This window comes from Mus caroli, chromosome 13 (genome assembly GCF_900094665.2).
Source record: "Mus caroli chromosome 13, CAROLI_EIJ_v1.1, whole genome shotgun sequence".
Classification (NCBI taxonomy): Eukaryota; Metazoa; Chordata; class Mammalia; order Rodentia; family Muridae; genus Mus; species Mus caroli.
The window spans coordinates 10,254,562-10,273,095 of record NC_034582.1 but is presented as its reverse complement, the minus strand read 5'-3'; positions in this window follow the sequence as shown (position 1 = coordinate 10,273,095).

The window sequence follows — 18,534 nt, the reverse complement described above, 5'->3', positions numbered from 1 at the left end:
AAAAGAATGGGAATGGGTGGGTAGGGAAGTGGGGGGCGCTATGGGGGACTTTTGGGATAGCATTGGAAATGTAACTGAGGAAAATATGTAATAAAAATATTAAAAATTTAAAAAAAAGAAAAAAAAGAATGTTACATGATATGCACTCACTGATAAGTGGTTATTAGTGCAGAATCCTTCTTAGAAGGAGGAACAAAATAGCCATGGAAGGAGATACAGAGACAAAGTTCAGAGCAGAGACTGAAGGAACAACCATCCAGAGACTGCCCCACTTGGGGATCCATCCCATAAACAACCACCAAACCTAGACACTATGGCAGATGCCTTGCTGACAGGACTCTGATATAGCTGTCTCCTGAGGGGCTCTGCTATTGCCCTGAAAATACAGAAGTAGATGCTCACAATCATCCTTTGGACAGAGCACACGGTCCCCTATGAAGGAGCTAGAGAAAGTACCCAAGGAGCTGAAGGGGTTTGCAGCCCAATAGGAGGAACATCAATATGAACTAACCAGTACCCCCAGAGCTCCTTGGAACTAAACCACCAATCAAAGAAAACATATTTTGGAACTTGTGGCTCTAGTTGGATATGTAGCAGAGGATGGCCTAGTCAGTCATCAATGGGAGGAGAGGCCCTTGGTCCTGTGAAGGTTCTGTGCCCCAGTATAGGGGAATGCCAGGACTAGGAATAGGAGTGGGTGGGTTGGGGAGCAGGGGGAAGCGGGAGGAGATAGGGGATTTTCAGAGGGGAAACTAGGAAAGGGGATAACATTTGAAATGTAAATAAAGAAAATATCTAATAAAAAAAAAAGGCTGAACTTATTCAACTGTAAGCCTGTGAGATAATAGTTACATCTGGCTAATAAGTTGCTTTTACAGACACCAAGTATGCAACAACCAGAACTTCACCATATTTATCATGCACACAGGGAAGATGACTTAGATAGTCTTGGTGGCAGTCTAAGGCTATTAATTGAGGAGAACAGTCTAAGGTTATAAGAACAAACAGGGTCATGAAGCTATGTTCATGCACACTATGAACATACAAAATTATATCAATGCTATTACAGTTTAGGTCAGGTGAAAAATGGTGTGTTCTGAAGCTTCTGAGATTTTTCTAGAAAGCTATATCCTATGACAAATCAGTAAGCCTTACAAATTCATAAGACTCTTTGTAAGTCAGTTTCCAAGAAGTTTTTAATCCAATCTAACACCTACTAAGCAGTCCTTTGAAAATGAAGTTGGTTCCTTGGTACATGAACACCAAGACTGGAGAATGGATTCCATTATCAAACTGTTATCTTTCTGTTTTAAGTGTTGGTGGATAGCATAGATCATTTCCCTTCAATATGCACTGCCCTTGGATGAAATGATAAGTGGAATGTTTGAGAATACTCCAAAATTTGTACCAATTTACATACTCCATTTCTCAGGCTGTGATAGATTGTCCTCATCATTGCATCTCATTAAAATTATTCTTTGAAACTCATCTTGTAGAAAGGAATAATCTCAAGATGATGTGTGATATGGGCAGGGCTAGTCTAATTAAATCAGTAGTGGATGTACAACGTTTGGATGAGCAGACCAATTATCTTACAACTCATTTAGATGAGCTCAGAGGATCTGCATCTGGTTTGGTCCAATTTTAGTTCTTTTGATTTTCCATCATTCAAACACCACATCTGTGCATTTGAAAACCCTCACCAAATGTCACTATAGATTCTGCTTCCCAATGAATGGAGTGTTCCTTGTAATCAAAATTAATGCTTTAATGGTCACAACAAAACATCAATTTCAAGCGTAACACAAATCTATTCTTTGGCTCATCTTTTAGCTTTTATTAAGATGAATGTGAAAAATGGGTCATGTGAAGTCTACAAAATGCACAGACTAGGGAAACATTCTATTATAGTTTGTCCAGGTCTACCCAATGCAGAGTCTAGAGAAGCATTCTGTTATCATTTGGCCAGGTGTGCTCTGACACTCACTTTCTCCACTCTTGGCTACATAGTGCTTATCACAGTAACTTATTTTACCAAGGAACTGAGTAGAATCATATACAAAAGAAGAAACACTCCAGGGATAATTAACAAGGCACTTAAAGATATTTATTATTAAATACCATTTTTGCAATCTTAAAAGGGAAATTTTTGAACAATCTGATTTGAACTTGTCATTCCACATACACATGTGACAATGAGCATGCAAATGTGATTCCCAGAGAAGTTCTTTTATTCTTGAGAATAATTTTTGCTATCCTGGGTTTTTTGATATTCCAGATGAATTTGAGAATTGCTCTTCCTAACTCTATGAAAAACTGGGTTGGAATTTTAATAAGGATTGCATTGAATCTATAGATTGCCATTTTTACTATATTAATCCTGCCGATCCATGATCATGGGAGATCTTTAAATTTTCTGGGGTCTTCTTTGATTTCTTTCTTCAGACACTTGTCATACAGAACTTTCACTTGCTTGGTTAGAGTCACTCCAAGGTATTTTATGTTATTTGAGACTACTGTGAAGGGTGTTACTTCCCTAATTTCTTTCTCAGCCTGTTTATTCTTTGAGTAGAGGAAAACTACTGATTGTTTTGAGTTAATATTATATCCAGCCATTTTGCTGAAGTTGTTTATCAGGTTTAGTAGTTCTCTGGTGGAATTTTTGGGATCACTCAAGTATACTATCACTGCAAATATTGATATTTTGACTTCTTCCTTTCCAAATTGTATCCCTTTAACCTCTTTGTGTTGTCTAATTGCTCTGGCTAGAATTATGAGTACTATATTGAATAGGAAGGGAGAGAATGGGCAGCCTTGTCTAGTCCCTGAGTTTAGTGGGATTGTTTCAAGGTTCTCTTCATTTAGTTTGATGTTTGCTACTGGTTTGCTGTATATTGCTTTTACTATGATTAGGTATGGGTCTTGGATTCCTGATCTTTCCAAGACTTTAACCATGAAAAGGTGTTGAGTTTTGTCAAATGCTTTCTCGGCATCTAATGAGATGATCATGTGTTTTTTTTTCTTTGAGTTTGCTTATATAGTGGATTACGTTGATGGATTTCCGTATATTGAACATCCCTGCATCCCTGGGATGAAGCCTACTTGATTATGATAGATGATTGTTTTGATTTACTCTTGGATTCAGTTTCTGAAAATTTTATTCAGTATTTTTGCATCAATATTCATAAGTGAAATTGGTCTGATGTTCTCTTTCATTGTTGGGTCTTTGTGTGGTTTAGGTATAAGCCTAGTTGTGGTTTCATAGGATGGAGTGGATAGTGCTACTTCTCTTTCTATTTTGCGGGAAAGTTTGAAGAGTATTGGTATTTAGTCTCCCTTGAAAGTCTGATAGAATTCTGCAATGAGCCCATCTGGTCCTGAGCTGGTGTTTTGTTGGAAGACTTAGAATGACTCCTTCTTTTGCTTTAGGGGTTATGAAACTGTTTAGAAAGTTTCTCTACTCTTGATTTAAATTTGATACCTGGTATCTGTCCAAAAACCTTTCCATTTCATTCAGATTTCCCAGTTTTGTTGAGTATTGGCTCTTGTATTAGTATCTGTTGATTGTTTTGAATTACCTCAGTTTCTGTTATTATGTCTCCCTTTTCATTTTTGATTTTGATAATTTGGCTACTGTCTCTGTCCCCCTTAGTCTGGCTAAGGGTTTATCTCTCTTGTTGATTTTCTCAAAGTACCAGCTCCTGGTTTTGTTGATTCTTTGTATAGTTGGGTTTTTTGGGTTTGTTTTTTGGGTTTTTTTTTGTTTGTTTGTTTGTTTTATTTTTAACATGGTTGATTTCAGCCCTGAGTTTGATTATTTCCTGGTGTCTACTTCTCTTGGCTGTATTTCCTTATTTTGTTCTAGAACTATCAGGTGTGCTTTCAAGCTGTTAGTGTATGGGCTCTCCGAGTTCTTTATGGAGGCACTCACAGAGCTATGAGTTTTCCTCTTAGCACTGCTTTCATTGTGTCTCATAAGTTTGGCTATGTTGTGCCTTCATTCTCATTAAATTCCAAAAAGTCTTTCATTTCTTTATTTCTTCCTTGACCGAGGTATCATTGAGTAGAGTGTTCTTCAGCTTACATGTATATGTGGGCTTTCCATTGTTTTTGTTGTTATTGAAGACCAGCCTTAGTCTGTGGTGATCTGATAGGATGCATGGGATTATTTCAGTCTTCTTGTATCTGTTGAGGCCTGTTTTGTGAAAAATTTTATGGTCAATTTTGGAGAAGGTACCATGTGGTGCTGAGAAGAAGGTATATTCTTTTGTTTTAGGATGACATGTTCTATAGATATCTGTTAAAGCCATTTGGTTTCTTGACTTATGTTAGTTTCACTGTGTCTCTGTTTAGTTTCTGTTTCCATGATTTGCCCATTGATGAGAATGGGGTGTTGAAGTCTCTATTATTGTGTGAGGTGCAATGTGTGCTTTGCACATTACCAAAGTTTCTTTTATGAATGTGGGCATCCTTGCATTTGGAGCATAGATGTTCAGAATTGAGAGTTCATCTTGGAGGATTTTTCCTTTGATGAGTATAAAGTGTCCTTCCTTATCTTTTTTGATAACTTTTAGTTGAAAGTCAATTTTATTCAATATTATACTGGATATTCCAGCTTGTTTCTTGGGATCATTTGCTTGGAAAATTTTTTTCCAGCCCTTTACTCTGAGGTAGCGTCTTTGTCACTGATGTGCATTTCCTGTATGCAGCAAAATACTTGGTCCTGTTTATGTATCCAGTCTGTTAGTCTATGTCTTTTTATTGGAGAATTTAGTCTATTGATGTAAAGAGATATTACAGAATAGCGATTGTTGCTTCCTGTTATTTTTGTTGTTAGAGGTGGAATTGTTTTTGTGTGGCTATCTTCTTTTGGGTTTGTTGAAAGAAGATTACTTTCTTGTCTTTTCTAGGGTGTAGCTTCCCTCCTTGTGTTGGAGTTTTCCACCTATTATCCTTTGTAGGGCTGGATTTGTGGATATTGTGTAAATTTGGTTTTGTCCCAGAATATCTTGGTTTCTTCATCTAGAATAATTGAGAGTTTTGCTAGGCTGCCATTTGTGTTCTCTTATGGTCTGTTTGTATGACATCTGCCTAGGATCTTCTAGCTTTCATAATATCTGGTGAGAAGTCTGGTATAATTCTGATAGGTCTGCCTTTATATGTTACTTTACCTTCTAAGTCTCTGGTGAGCCACTTCCTGAGTGAACCACGTTGGAGCCATGAATCAATGCAAAAAGCAAGAGGGATTTATTGTTCTGGGGTCGTCCGAGACATGAAAGAGAAGCGCAACACACACACATACACACACACACACTCACACACACACACACACACTCACACAGCAGCCTGCTCTGTGAGTTTTTATGTTTTCCAGGGGCCAAATAGAGCATCAGCATCTAGGCACAATATGATTGGCAGAACAGTGGACCCTTTATACAGATTGGTCTTTAGGGAATGAGGTAGTAGGGGCTCACTCAGCCTCTCCCTTCTGGCCTACATGCTCTCTGACCTGTCTCTTCCAGGAGAGAAGGAGTCTGGTGGAATTTCTCTTCATTCCCCCCTTTTCTTTGTGCAAGCTTCAATCCTGAAGCTATTGCTGGTATTCTGATACCTCATATTCCTAGTCTTCCGTATTTAGTTCTTTGTATCTTCTGCTTTAAGATCATTAGTTGTACTGTACCTATGCACTCCTTAACAAATGCAATCAAGCAGTTCAAAATGTAGGGGCCAAAAGTCAACAATAGCAGGAGAACTATTAGGGGTCCTAACAAGGTGCATATGAAGGTGGTTAACCAAGACGAGGAGTTAAACCAGGACTTGAATCAGCCCTGCCCTGACTCTGTTCTCTCCCCCTTCCTCTTGGTTAACCCTTCTCTCACCTTGGCCATTGAATCTTTAACTACACCTAGAATGGTCTCCAGTATGTGCTTCTCTATGTTTCACACCCCCAGGTGTCATAGAAGAAATGGTTGGCCCCCTAACACTGATGGGCCTGCTACTGGCTTATCCCATCTCAGGGACACATATATGGGGGTTTTTGCAGGACACTGTCTGCACCCTAAGTCCCTCCCTCCAAGGCCACTTCTGGGACACAGTTTAGATTTACAAGTCCCTCATCTCCCACATTCAGGCAATCCCTTCCTCTGTTTCTCCAGTGCAGCAACACCCCAGAAGTCAAGGCCCATCACTAAATCACAGAGATCAAAGACAGGGTCCAGCCACCAGATACAACTCCTGTAGTGGACTAAGCCACATTACCAGGGGCTGAGAGCAACTGCCAAGTCACCCTGGTAGGGTTGTGGGGGCTGCCAAGGATCAGCACCAGAAGATACACCATAGCCGTCTCGTGGTTTCTCTGACCTTGCTGAAGGGGGTTGCTTTGGTGTCTGGCTGCTACCTATTTGGCATCAGGCACAAGTGCTGATCTGAAGTGAACCCAGGCAGTTACTCCATCCACTTTAATGGACATTGGGGTGGTCAACAATACCAGGAATGGCCCTCTTCATTTTGCTTCCAAGGGTTCAGCACAATGTCTCTTAACATATACCCAATCTCCAACTTGTTACTTGTGTGGAACCTCTGGGGTACCTGCATTATACAGGGCACGAAGTTTAGGCCACAATTCCAGGTGGCTGATCTGGAAAGCTTGCAATCGAGCCATAAGATCCTTGTTAGCCTGAAAAGTCACTCTTGGAGTGATCAAGAGCTGGGGTCAAGGGAGTGGGTGTCCCATGCAGGATCTCAAAAGGGGTCAGGTTAAAATGATAGAGGGTGTTCAGGGCCAAGGGGAGGGGCATCAACCAGTCCAAGCCAGTCTCCAAAGTCCATTTAGTCAAGATCTCTTATAGGGTTCTGTTTATTTTCTCTACCTGCCCTAAGCTCTGTGGACGGTAACACAATGGGGCTTCCAATTAGTCACCAATATCTCTGCCAATCCCTAACTTACCTTAAGAGACAAAAGCAGGACCATTGTCCAATCCAATTACTTTGGGCACTCAGAACCTATGGAAAATTTTCTTCTAATATCTTCTTAGCTACCACAGTAGCTGTTTCTTGCTTGGTGGGGAATGTCTTGACCCATCCAGAGAAAACATCTACAAACACTAGTAGGTATCTGTAACCATATTTTCCTGGCTTAACTTCTATAAAATCGACCTACCAATAACTACAGGCTGTTTTCCACTAGTTCTTTTGCCCTTTTTACTCTTGGCTGCATAAGCATGTACTTGCTGGTATACCTTACACTGTTCTATCATCTTTCTGGCTCAGAACCTGAGAATATGAATACATACACACACACACACACACACACACACACACACACACACACATATATATATATATATATCCTTAACTGCTTGGACAAGCCTTTTATCCCCTAAATGAGTCTATCTGTGCATTTAGCCTAGTAAGTCTTTTGCTTGCTTTCTGGGGAGTATATTTCTCCCTTCTTGTGTGTAGCATTGTCCTTCCTTCTCTTGGTAATAGATGGTAGAGTGGCTAGCAACCTGAGTCCTTTCTTCTTCTATATATTTTAAGTGAAGCCATCCCCAAGTCCAGTCCCATTTACCAGCAGGTATTTCTTGCAGGCCCATAACCAGGATAGGCTCCTGCGGAACTACTTTTCTATCTGGTTATTGTCCCGGCCCATTGAGTCTCTTCTGATGTCCTGGGCAGTGAATAATACTCACAGTTTCTGGCTTCATTAGGGCATTCATGTGGTCCAAGATTTCCTGTTTATTTCCCCTTATGTGAGCAGTCTTCTCTCTTGGCATATAGTCCTGTGGACATGGGTTGTGGCAAAGGCATATCTGCTATCTGTGTGGATGTTAATTTTCTTGCTAGCTCCAAGTTCCAAGGCCTTGATGAGGGCAATTAGCTCCACTTTCTCCATTGATGTGCCAGGGGTAGAGGTGCCAGTGGGTAGAGGTTCTGCCCAGATGATATTTGTGCCATTCACCACAGCAGCACCTGCTTGTCTCTGACCTTCATGGAGAAAACTGCTCCTGTCTGTAAACCAGGTAGCCTCAGCTTTCATCAGGGGTCTTTCTTTTTGGATCAGCAGGAAGTGTATCTGGGCCCCCATTTTGGAGAGTATGTCTCATCCCAACAGAGTGTAGGGACAGTCTGGGGTGACCCTAAATGAATGGGATACCTGGCCCATCTCTAGGTCCCCTGTTCTTCGCATAGTCCATGAATACATTTTGGTGCCAGTCGCTTCTTGGACCCAAGATCTTTTCTTGGAAACGGGGCCATTGGCTTGGAGGACCAAGTGTTGAGCCCCTGTGTCCACCAACAATTGAATGGGTATACCCCCCCTACTCTCAGAGTTACCGTGGGTTTGGGGATAGGGGTCCTAATCCTGTCTCCCCTAATCACTGTCTTTGCCCAGGGCTTTATCCTTTGCCTTTTGGGGGTGCTTTTCCCAAGGCCTGGGACTTCCTCATCCCAGCTACCATTTGTTAGGGTACTCTCGAGCCCAGTGGCCTCTCTCCTTGCAGTATGCCCACTGATTCTTTTCAAGGGGTTTTCTGATACTCTTTGGTTGGAGTATCTCTTCTCTGCTTTCCCTAGCTACTGTAGCCTGGACTCTCTATAGATTCCTTCCCTGTCACTTTTCTTTCTTTCTCTTTCTCTGCACCTTCTCCTCCTCTGTCTCCCTGGAATGGTAGACTTTCTCAGCAACCTGCACTAAATCCCTCCATGGGCTATCCTGTCTTTCTAGCCTCTGAAGCTTTTTCCTGATATCTCTACTAGCCTGGTCTATAAAAGCCATTGTCACAGTAGTGTTATGTTCTTTGCTGCTGGGATCATAGAGTATATATTGGTGGAATGCCTCCATGAGCTGCTCTAGAAAGACTATGGGTCTCTGCTTAACCCCACAAATCTTGGTTAAATTTGTGGGTCATCATGCAGCCCCCTTGAGACCTGCCAGTGGAGTCTGGTGGTGGACCTTTAGATGCCCCTTACCTTTTACCATATTAAAGTCCCAATCAGGTCTAGTCAGAGGAAGCCTGCTGTCTACAACAGCCTGGTCAATTGATGGTGCCCCCATGTCTGAAGGGGTATTCTTTCTGGCTTCTGGCTTCCTGCATTATAAATAAAACAGTCTCAAAGAGATTAGCCATCCCTTTGGAAAAATGGGGTGGGAGTTGAGCCTTTCAGTTGTACAAGTCAGCCAAAGAGAAGTCCAATATTACATAGCCTGACTGCCCTTTTTCAGAGGCCCATGTGCCCTTAGTGGGAGAGCCACCATGGTATCAGGGGAGGTGGCTCTCAGGTCTCTTCCCCCTCCTCCCTCCAGTAAAGTGGGGGAAAATGGCCCCAGTCTTGTATGGGCTAAGGATCCCAGAACCTGTACGGGCACTGGTGGAGCCATTGGAGGAAGGGTAGCGAGATTTGGAAGAGGAGTGTCTTGGAGTAACAGATCCAGTGTTGAAGGGTCTTGGAGGATGAAAAGTTTCTCAGGTCCTGATACCTCCTCCTGCCCTTCCTTCTTCCTGCCAGAACCTGTGTGGTGGGTCTTGGGAAAGAAAGTCTTTTATCTATGAGGGAGGACAGGGGTCCTCCAATAGATTCTCCTAGGTAACTATATAGGGCCCTTGGTCCGGGTGCCTGAAGGATCCTGATCTAAATACTCTCTCCTGTACTGCTTTGATCACCTGCAAGTCAAAAGTCCCTAGGAGTGGGTCATGCAGAGAAGCAGAGAGTAATTAACTTGTCTTTCAGTCTGTCCAATGTCCAAAATCTGTCATCAGTCTAAGTTCAAGAACACAGAATGAGATACCAACAAATACAGAGAAAAACAATCAACATACAGACCCTGCCACAAGTGGGCATCCAGGTCCAAGAACACAGAGAAAGACAATCAACACACAGTTTGCTCCAGCTGTGGGGAAACAAGCCGGGTGCCTCTGCCCATACAGCAGGAGCCAGATAAACCAGGTTAAAGCAAGACATGGCTCCTGCCGATACTGTCTTGCTGTTTCCAGAAAGAGCAAAGCCTTCCTGGCTCCAATGAAGCATCCTTCAGTCACACTACCACCACCATTGCCCCATCCTGCAGTTGAGACGTTAAGGCAGATCTACATGCTGCAATTGACTGTGCTGCACCAGACAACATAGGTAATCTGAGCCTCACAACACTTGCAAGCAAAAGTTCAAACAGACTTACAGACTCAGACTTTGACAAACAGTAAAACAAACAGAAACCTCGGTAAAAGCTCAAGACCTCCAATTCACTGCTCCAGTGTGTTCCCACCAGGAGTCAGATTCTCAGTCAATGCACCAAAAGTAAGACTGGTGAGCCTTAGCTTACCAGGGATCCCCTGAATGAACCACTTGGAGCCAGGAATCAATGCAAAAAGTAAGAGGACTTTATTGTTCTACTGCACTGGGGCGTCCCAGACCTGAAGGAGATGCAGCAATAGCCTTTCTGCGAGTTTTTATATATTTCCCAGGGGCCAAATAGAGCATCAGCATCTAGGCACAATATGATTAGCGGAACAGTGCGCCCTTTAAACTGATTGGTCTTCAGGGAATGAGGATGTAGGGGCTTACTCAGCCTCTCCCTTCTGGCCTACGAGCTCTCTGACCTGTCTCTTCCAGGAGGGGAGGGGTCTGGTGGAATTTTCCAATGGCTCTGAGCTGACCTCTTCAACCTTTTTCCCTTACTGCTTTTAATATTGTTTCTTTGTTTTGTGCATTTGGTGTTTTGACTATTATGTGACAGGAGGAATTTCTTTTCTGGTCCAGTCTATTTGGAGTTCTGTAGGTTTCTTTTATGTTTATGGGCATCTTTTTCTAAGGTTATAGAAGTTTTCTTGTATAATTTTGTTGAAGATATTTACTGACCCTTTAATTTAGGAATATTCCCTCTCGTCTATACTTATTATCCTTAGGTTTTGTCTTCTCATTGTGTCCTGGATTTCCTGGATGTTTTGGGTTAGGAGCTTTTTGCATTTTGCGTTTTCTTTGACTGTTGTGTCAGTGTTTTCTATGGTATCTTCTGTACCTGAAATTCTCTCTTCTATCTCTTGTATTCTGATGGTGATGCTCGCATCTATGACTCCTCATCTCTTTCCTGGGTTTTCTATCTCCAGGATTGTCCAGCTAGATCTTGATATAAGAAGAAAGGAGCAAGTTAGACATTGAATTCCATTCGTATTTATGAGCAAGATATTCATTCATAGAACCTTGCTTACCAAAATTTTGGAAATCAGAGATATATATATTTGGAAATTCTTAAAATAAAGATAGTCTCTACTCATAAAGGAAAATTAACTTTCATACTAAGTATTTAGTATTTAGTTGTCATACTATTTTGATTTTTCAGCCTATCTCTGAAATGATTTCATTCAAAATATTTAAAGCTACTTTAATATATAATTTGTTGAATACAAAGACACTAACAGGTTCTCAACAGGCATGTATTTAAGTTACCTCTGAAGGCACAATGGAGAGAAACTTGACTCTTCTTTACTCTAGATCTAAAGTCATAGACCACTGAAATTTTATAGTTTGAAAACAAGCAAGGTTTCTTTTTTGGTACACACTTGATTTTCATCTGCTTGAAGTACTTTTGTAGCCTAATAAAATAAAGGAACCTGCATTTTTATATGAAGAATCAACTGGCTGTGGTAGGAGACTTTCACTCTTCACCCAGCTGTTTTCAGGACATTAAATAATAACATTCAGTATTGCATTAGCATAATGACAACAAGCACTGACTTCACTTAGGACCTTTTAGTATTCCACATCTAAATTAACAAGTATACCACACCTGCAGGTGGTCTCACAGCATCCAAGAAGCAGGAAAGCACTGTCTAGAAGTTGAAGCCTTAGAAATGTTCCCAAGTTTTCCTCTTAATCAACGCCTCTCAAAAGAATAAGTGTGGAGCTGGATAGATGACTCAGTGGTGAAGAACTCTTTTAACTGCTCTTCCAAAGGATCTGGGTTCAATTTTCAGCATGGCAGCCTGTAACAACTGTCTTTAGCTCCAGTTCCAGGGCATCTGACATCCCCACACAAGTACATATAAAATAAAATTCAACAATTAAAAAAAAAAGCTAAAAGGAAAGAAACACCAAATATTCAACATTGTTCCAATGAATAAAACTACTATGAAACCTAACCAAGTGGATGCTTGTGTGGGAATTTGAAATCTAGAGTATCTCCTAAACAGAACAGTTATGAGTAATTTGAACTTTTGAGTGAAGTTATCAGAAAAATGTGGCAGGAGATGAGCATCTATATGTTCATTAACATCTAGGGCAATCAGTGCTCTAGAAATAGGTCCAAAGATTTATACTACATAGCTAGCTAGTTTTCTAAAATACCAACTAATAAGCTCTATTATACCTAGTAATTACAAATTTGAGTTCTAAATATAATCCAGAGCTTAGCCTTTTGGATATCCATGACCCACATATTTAAAAACTCTCCCTGTCTACACTAAAGCAGAAATTTTTCTCTGGAGCTTGTTGTCCCTAGTGTAGAACTGGTATTGATGCTCTGGCCTAGAAGTGAAATACCAGACATTCCTATGTCATTGACCAGAACTAGTCATACAGTCCTATCACAAATGGCCAGGAAATATAAACTTCCTATAGGCAAGCAAGACAGAGATCTGGAGATACTGTTTGAGTTAGACTTAATAATAAATAAAGGAATAACCCTGAAGGCATTAAGGGGGGGAAATGTGAGATTTCATATCACCAGACCTGTGGAATTACAAAGTGGTGAACATGTAAGAATATCAAACTGGGATAGGAAGGTGGCTTAGTGAGTAAGACTACTTGCTAGCAAACATGAGGACCTATGCTCAGAGCCCTGCATCCTCATAAAAGCTGGATACAACTGCAGACATCTGTACCTGTCACAGTCAGCAAAAGGGCAGAGATAGAAGAATGTCTGAGGATTTGGTCAAGCAACAAAACCAAAAATTGGAAGCTCCTGGTTCATCAAGAGACCCTTTATCAAGGAAATAAGTCTACAAGTGATAGACAAGAACAGTCTTTATCTACTTCTGTCTGCAAGTGGGTGAGCATGTATGCCCACACACCTATGCACACCTATGCACATCATATATAAATAACATATGCACACATAAAAATAAAGTTATTTAAAATAAAAAGGCCAAGCAAGTTGTACCTAGCCTAGTACTGCTTATAAGCTGTGGCGATTAAGTATTTGTTTTGTGGTTAAGTCTATACAAGGTACCTCAGTATCTGTCACACAAGAACTCAAAAAAGCAGTGGTGGAATAAAGGACCACAAGAACACTGATTAATCAGGAAGGAATAGAATCATAGAACGCTTATCTATTGCTCTTCTTAGTAAAATGACCCTGTTTCCTAGAAAGATGTGAGGTTCATGCAGAAGCCACAGAAAATTACCAGTTGTTTATTTCCCTGGACTTAAAAAGTGAGGTCCCTCAGCCTCATACAAGCAAGGCTGCAGAAGGCCAACATATTGGACAACAATGGACAGCAATCCTAAAGTTTGTATGTTGTTCCTGTGAAAAGAACCCACCTATCCTGGAAATGTTTCTGCCCCCTTGGATGGAGGCCTAGATCAAGCATTCCCTGTCCATGTCCCTCCTCAAGACTTAGATGCTAATCTCTGGTTGTGGATTTAACTTTAGCACTGAGTTAATTTATATTGCTGAGACTTTGTTTCTTCTTCAACATTGTTAGTTATCTCACTTTATAAATGAAGGAACAAAAAGGAAACTTTGTTGAAGTACAACTTCATACCATGATTTTACAGTGATGGCAGAAATGGGATGCAGAGTTTACAAGGCTCTCTTGAGATCAATGATGAAGAGAGGCATGGACTTCCCCTATCAAAAGCATAGGGAGATTTGGAAGGTCCTCTTGGGCAGGATGACAGGCATGTTCTAGACATGACACTATATGTAATCAAATACACAGATCAGGCTGTCTGACATGTCCTTTTTAAAGTTTTACAAGGAGAAAACATGAATGTACAGTGAATTTAAAGGCAATTCCAATTCAGACAGAATACTCCCTCTGGTGGCTGCAGCATATCCGAATCTTAACATTAACCAATTGCACTACAATGTAGAAACCAGGCTAAGAGCTGAAATCAAGGCATGCGTGTTATTAACACTTGGAACAATGGGTGACCGTTTGAAAAGCCAAAGGACAAAGAAGCAAGTGGCCTTAGACCAGAGAGGACAGCAATTGTGACATAGATTAAGGCATTCCTCAAAAATAGATCCAGAAAAAGAACATATAATAGCTGCAGTTAACTCAAATTACCTCCTTCATCTTTTAACCAAAGTATTTTATAACCAAAGCATATCAGCAAATATTACATCTAAATGTCTTAGAGTGAATAGGAACCCAAACTGAGTTTCTTCTCAAGAATTTCTCAGCCCTATAGACATTGTTTATTTGGAATGAATTCCCTTTCCATTATGGATATACAGTTCTGGGTCAGAGCTGTAACAATTTCCAGGGAAATGAGGATTGGGGGTGTATGTTCTGTGTCTGTCAGGAGACTTCTATCATTTGAATGGATTTTTCATCAAAGTCAAAGAACATGTAAATATTGCACATGCATACCTTATGGATCTGAAATAGATATTACACATACACAATCATATAGCTGCATCTATACCACAGACATATGCACACACAATCATAATGGTTATCACAGACATATGGCCAATATCCATATATTTAATTAAATTATATTAGATATTAATATATATTAGCAATATATATTAATATATATAACAACACATGTGATCATATAAAATCTATGGTTCTGCTATATATTTACATATAGTTACCCATATACCATACATAGATACATCTCTTTCATCTGTTATATGCACACACAAACACATACTCATTCATACTACTCACACACTCCTACTCACTTATCGCACATTTTAAGCAGTCATAATTACCATGTACACATCATCACACATACTTGAAAACTCATGAACACATCATACACAAAAACAAACATCTTTTTATTGTGTAAAGATTTAAAAATAGTATGCTTCAATAAAAAAATTAGAAGAGGACTAGAGATATAGTTAAGAGATAGAGAGCTTGCCTAGTAGGTGCAAGGCCTTAGGTTCAGTTCTCAATGTTACTAAAAATAAACTCATAGTTGCATTTAATAATTACTCTGTGTTCAGTCCAAAATAGGACATCATTATGACATACACCCAAGCAACCATCACAGCTCAAGAAACATTATGGAAAAGAAGGTAGAAAAAATGAAAGGAGAGTGGAGAGGAGTGCTGTGACATGATGTTTTCTGAACATGACATGACCATTGCACTCATTAGCTCAGTGCAACCATGGTTACCTGCACAACACAAGCACAAAGTCAATACAAAAAGTTCAGACAACATTCCGATGTGCAGCATTCAGTGGGCTCAGGAGTTTACCAATGATAGGTAGGTAGGTACATAGATAGATAGATAGATAGATAGATAGATAGATAGATAGATAGATAGATAGATAGATAGATAGATCAAATAAAGAGAGGACATGAAGAAAAATGAAAAGGAAACCTGCTGGGCATGCCTGGAAGAGGGGAGAGAGAAGTTTGGATGCATATAATCAAAATACATTGTTTACGAGTCTCAAATCTCAAAGAGTAAATAATAGATATCTTATATTTTGAAGAAAGAAAAGTCTATGGAGACACTGCCAGGCTGTTTTAATACGCAATCAGAAGAACTGGTACAAAGAGAAGTGTAAGAATGGGAAGATTTTAGCCAGGGGAGTGAAATCTGTATTTCTAACACTTGGAAAGCTAAGGTAGGAGGTCGGATAACAGAGTGGGGTTCAGATCACTGTGGACCTGTTTGATAAACAACACAGGATATCATTTAAAGGCAGAAAGTGGGAACAAAAGTAATAAAGGTCATGCAGAAACATGATCACAGAAATTGAGTAAGTCAGTTACCCCAGGAACAACTCAGAGATCCAATTATGTCTTAAGTTGTGTCTACCTGGATTTTTCCTGTCTACCTTACCACAGATCAGGGTGAGTTAACTGTACATGAGCATCCCCTCTTTACAAGCATTTTCTGAAGACTTGCCGTGGTGAAGACAGTGGGGTAACCTAGAACTACTTAGGCTGATCAATCTAAAGGCTAGAATAGATGCCACCCCATAAATGGTAAGCAAGATAAAATTACAAAAGCTCTTTTGAGTTACAATTCACCTCCAATACCTATTGAGGCTCAGTTCTACTCATGTCTTTTTTTTTTTTTTAACTAGTAACCCCTCCATAGGACTGGCCTAAAAGAGACATCTATTTGAAGCAAGCCCCAATTAAATGGTTTTCTTTAAAGAAGACACTTTCTTTACAAACTAGCCCCCCTATCTAATATTCCCTGAATAAAGCAACTTAGCTGACTTACAAGAAATAAACTTTAAAAATACCAACTATAAATGTTTCAAGAAACTCAAAGAAGGCTATGAATAAATGTCTGAATAAAGATCATGAAAACACACACACACACACCTCAAAACTTGAGTGGAATCATGACAATTCAAGATATGAAAAATAAATTTAATAAAAAGATGGAATCTCAAAAGAAAAATGCAAAACTGAAATAAAACTTAAAATAAAAATTCAGGGTATCAATGCAAAAAAATGCACAGGAAACACAGCCAGCAGACTGGATCAAGTAGAAGAGAGAATTATCAAGTATCGAAGATAAGGTAGAAAAAATAGATTGTTCAGTCAAAAAAATGTTAAATAATTTTTAAAAAGGAACACAATATCCAAGAAATGTTGGATACTGTAAAGAAGACCAAATCTACTAATAAGTATAAGAGAATGATAAAAAATACACATCAAAGGCATGGACACTATTTTCAACAAAATCAATATCATAGAAGAAATAATCTGAGGAGAGTTAATCTAGAGAGGTCTAAGAAAACAACATGCAATATAATACTTTTCAACAATAAGCCCCAATATTAACCATCTCCTCCCCCATAAAAAAGGCACAGACTAGTATATTGGATTAGAAAACAGACTCTCTTTTGCTGCTGCCAGGAAGCACAACTCATCATCAATCAAACCCAGTTATCCCACATGGTAGAGGAAGAGAGCCGATTCCTTCAAGTTGTCCTCTGACCTTGACACATGCGCCATGGCATGCCCCACAATAAATGCAAAAACAAGTAAGTAAATAAATAAACCAACAAAAATTAAAGGAAGTCTAACTTTGTGGGGCAGTGAACTGTGCATAGACGGGGTCGAGCACAGACCTTGAACCCCAGTGATCCGGTAGGTGGTAACTTCTGCCTATGAAGGATGGCAGGTGTTCAGTCATGACCCCTTGGACCCTGGCTCCTGTTGCAGCTACAGCCTCCCACAGTCCCTACCCCACCCCACCCCCATGCAGAGAGGTTTGTGACCATCAGTTATGGAGGCAATATCCCAAGCTCCTGATATTCTGTCTGGACTCCATCCCTATTACTACCTGGCATCAGCCAGGTATGTTCCTCCCCACAGTTACCTGGCAACAGCCAGGTAGGCCCAGTCCACTATAAAAGGAGCTGCTTGCCCCCTCCTCTCTCTCTTGCTCTCCCTATCTCTGCCTTCCCTTCCTCTCCCCCACATGGCAATGGCTGGCCTCTACTTCTCTACTCTTCTCCCTCTCTTTGTCTTTCTACAATAAATGCCTTAAAACCATGGACTGTAGCCAGGCAGTGGTGGCGTGGCGCACACTTTTAATCCCAGCACTTGGGAGGCAGAGATAGGAGGGACTTCTGAGTTCAAGGCCAGCCTGGTCTAAACAGTTCCAGGACAGCCAGGGCTATACAGAGAAATCCTGTCTCGGAAAACCAAATAGCTAGCTAGATAAATAGATAGATAGATAGATAGATAGATAGATAGATAGATAGATAGATAGATAGATAGATAGATAGATAGATAGACAGACCATAGACTGCCTCTTCTCCTCTGGATCTGCCTTGCTGGAGCAATGGAGCAGGTCTTTCCTCTAGAGAGCCACACATCTAACCTCCCACTGGGAGGCCTCTCTGCTCTGCAGCCACAGCTGCCAGCCAACCCAAGCCAAGTTGCCCAGCTAAGCCAGTACTGTTAACCCTGTGGTAACCAGCTGAAACTCTCTTCCTGACCTTTTCCCTTCTGCCCTAGGACAGAGTGTCTATAGTGCTTAAGAGTGAGAACCTGCTGGTTGACCCCAGAGCCAGCACCAGGCAGCACCAGTCTGCAGGGACCCCTGACTGAGCCTTCCCTACCCCCCCCCCAGCGGGGTCCTGCGGCTTCTCAGAGCATAACACCTGCCCAGCAGTGTGGGGTCAGACTTGGGACCCCGTTTTTAACCCTCATAGCTTAGATCTTGCGTGGTTTGCCTCTTACTTTTGATCTTACTAAACTATAGTTTTTAAAATTAACTTACTTTTACTTAATTTTTTCATGCAATATATTTGGATTGTACTCTTTCCCCTCCTCCAACTCCTCCCAGGTCCACCCCAACCTCCCTACTCAGCCAACTTC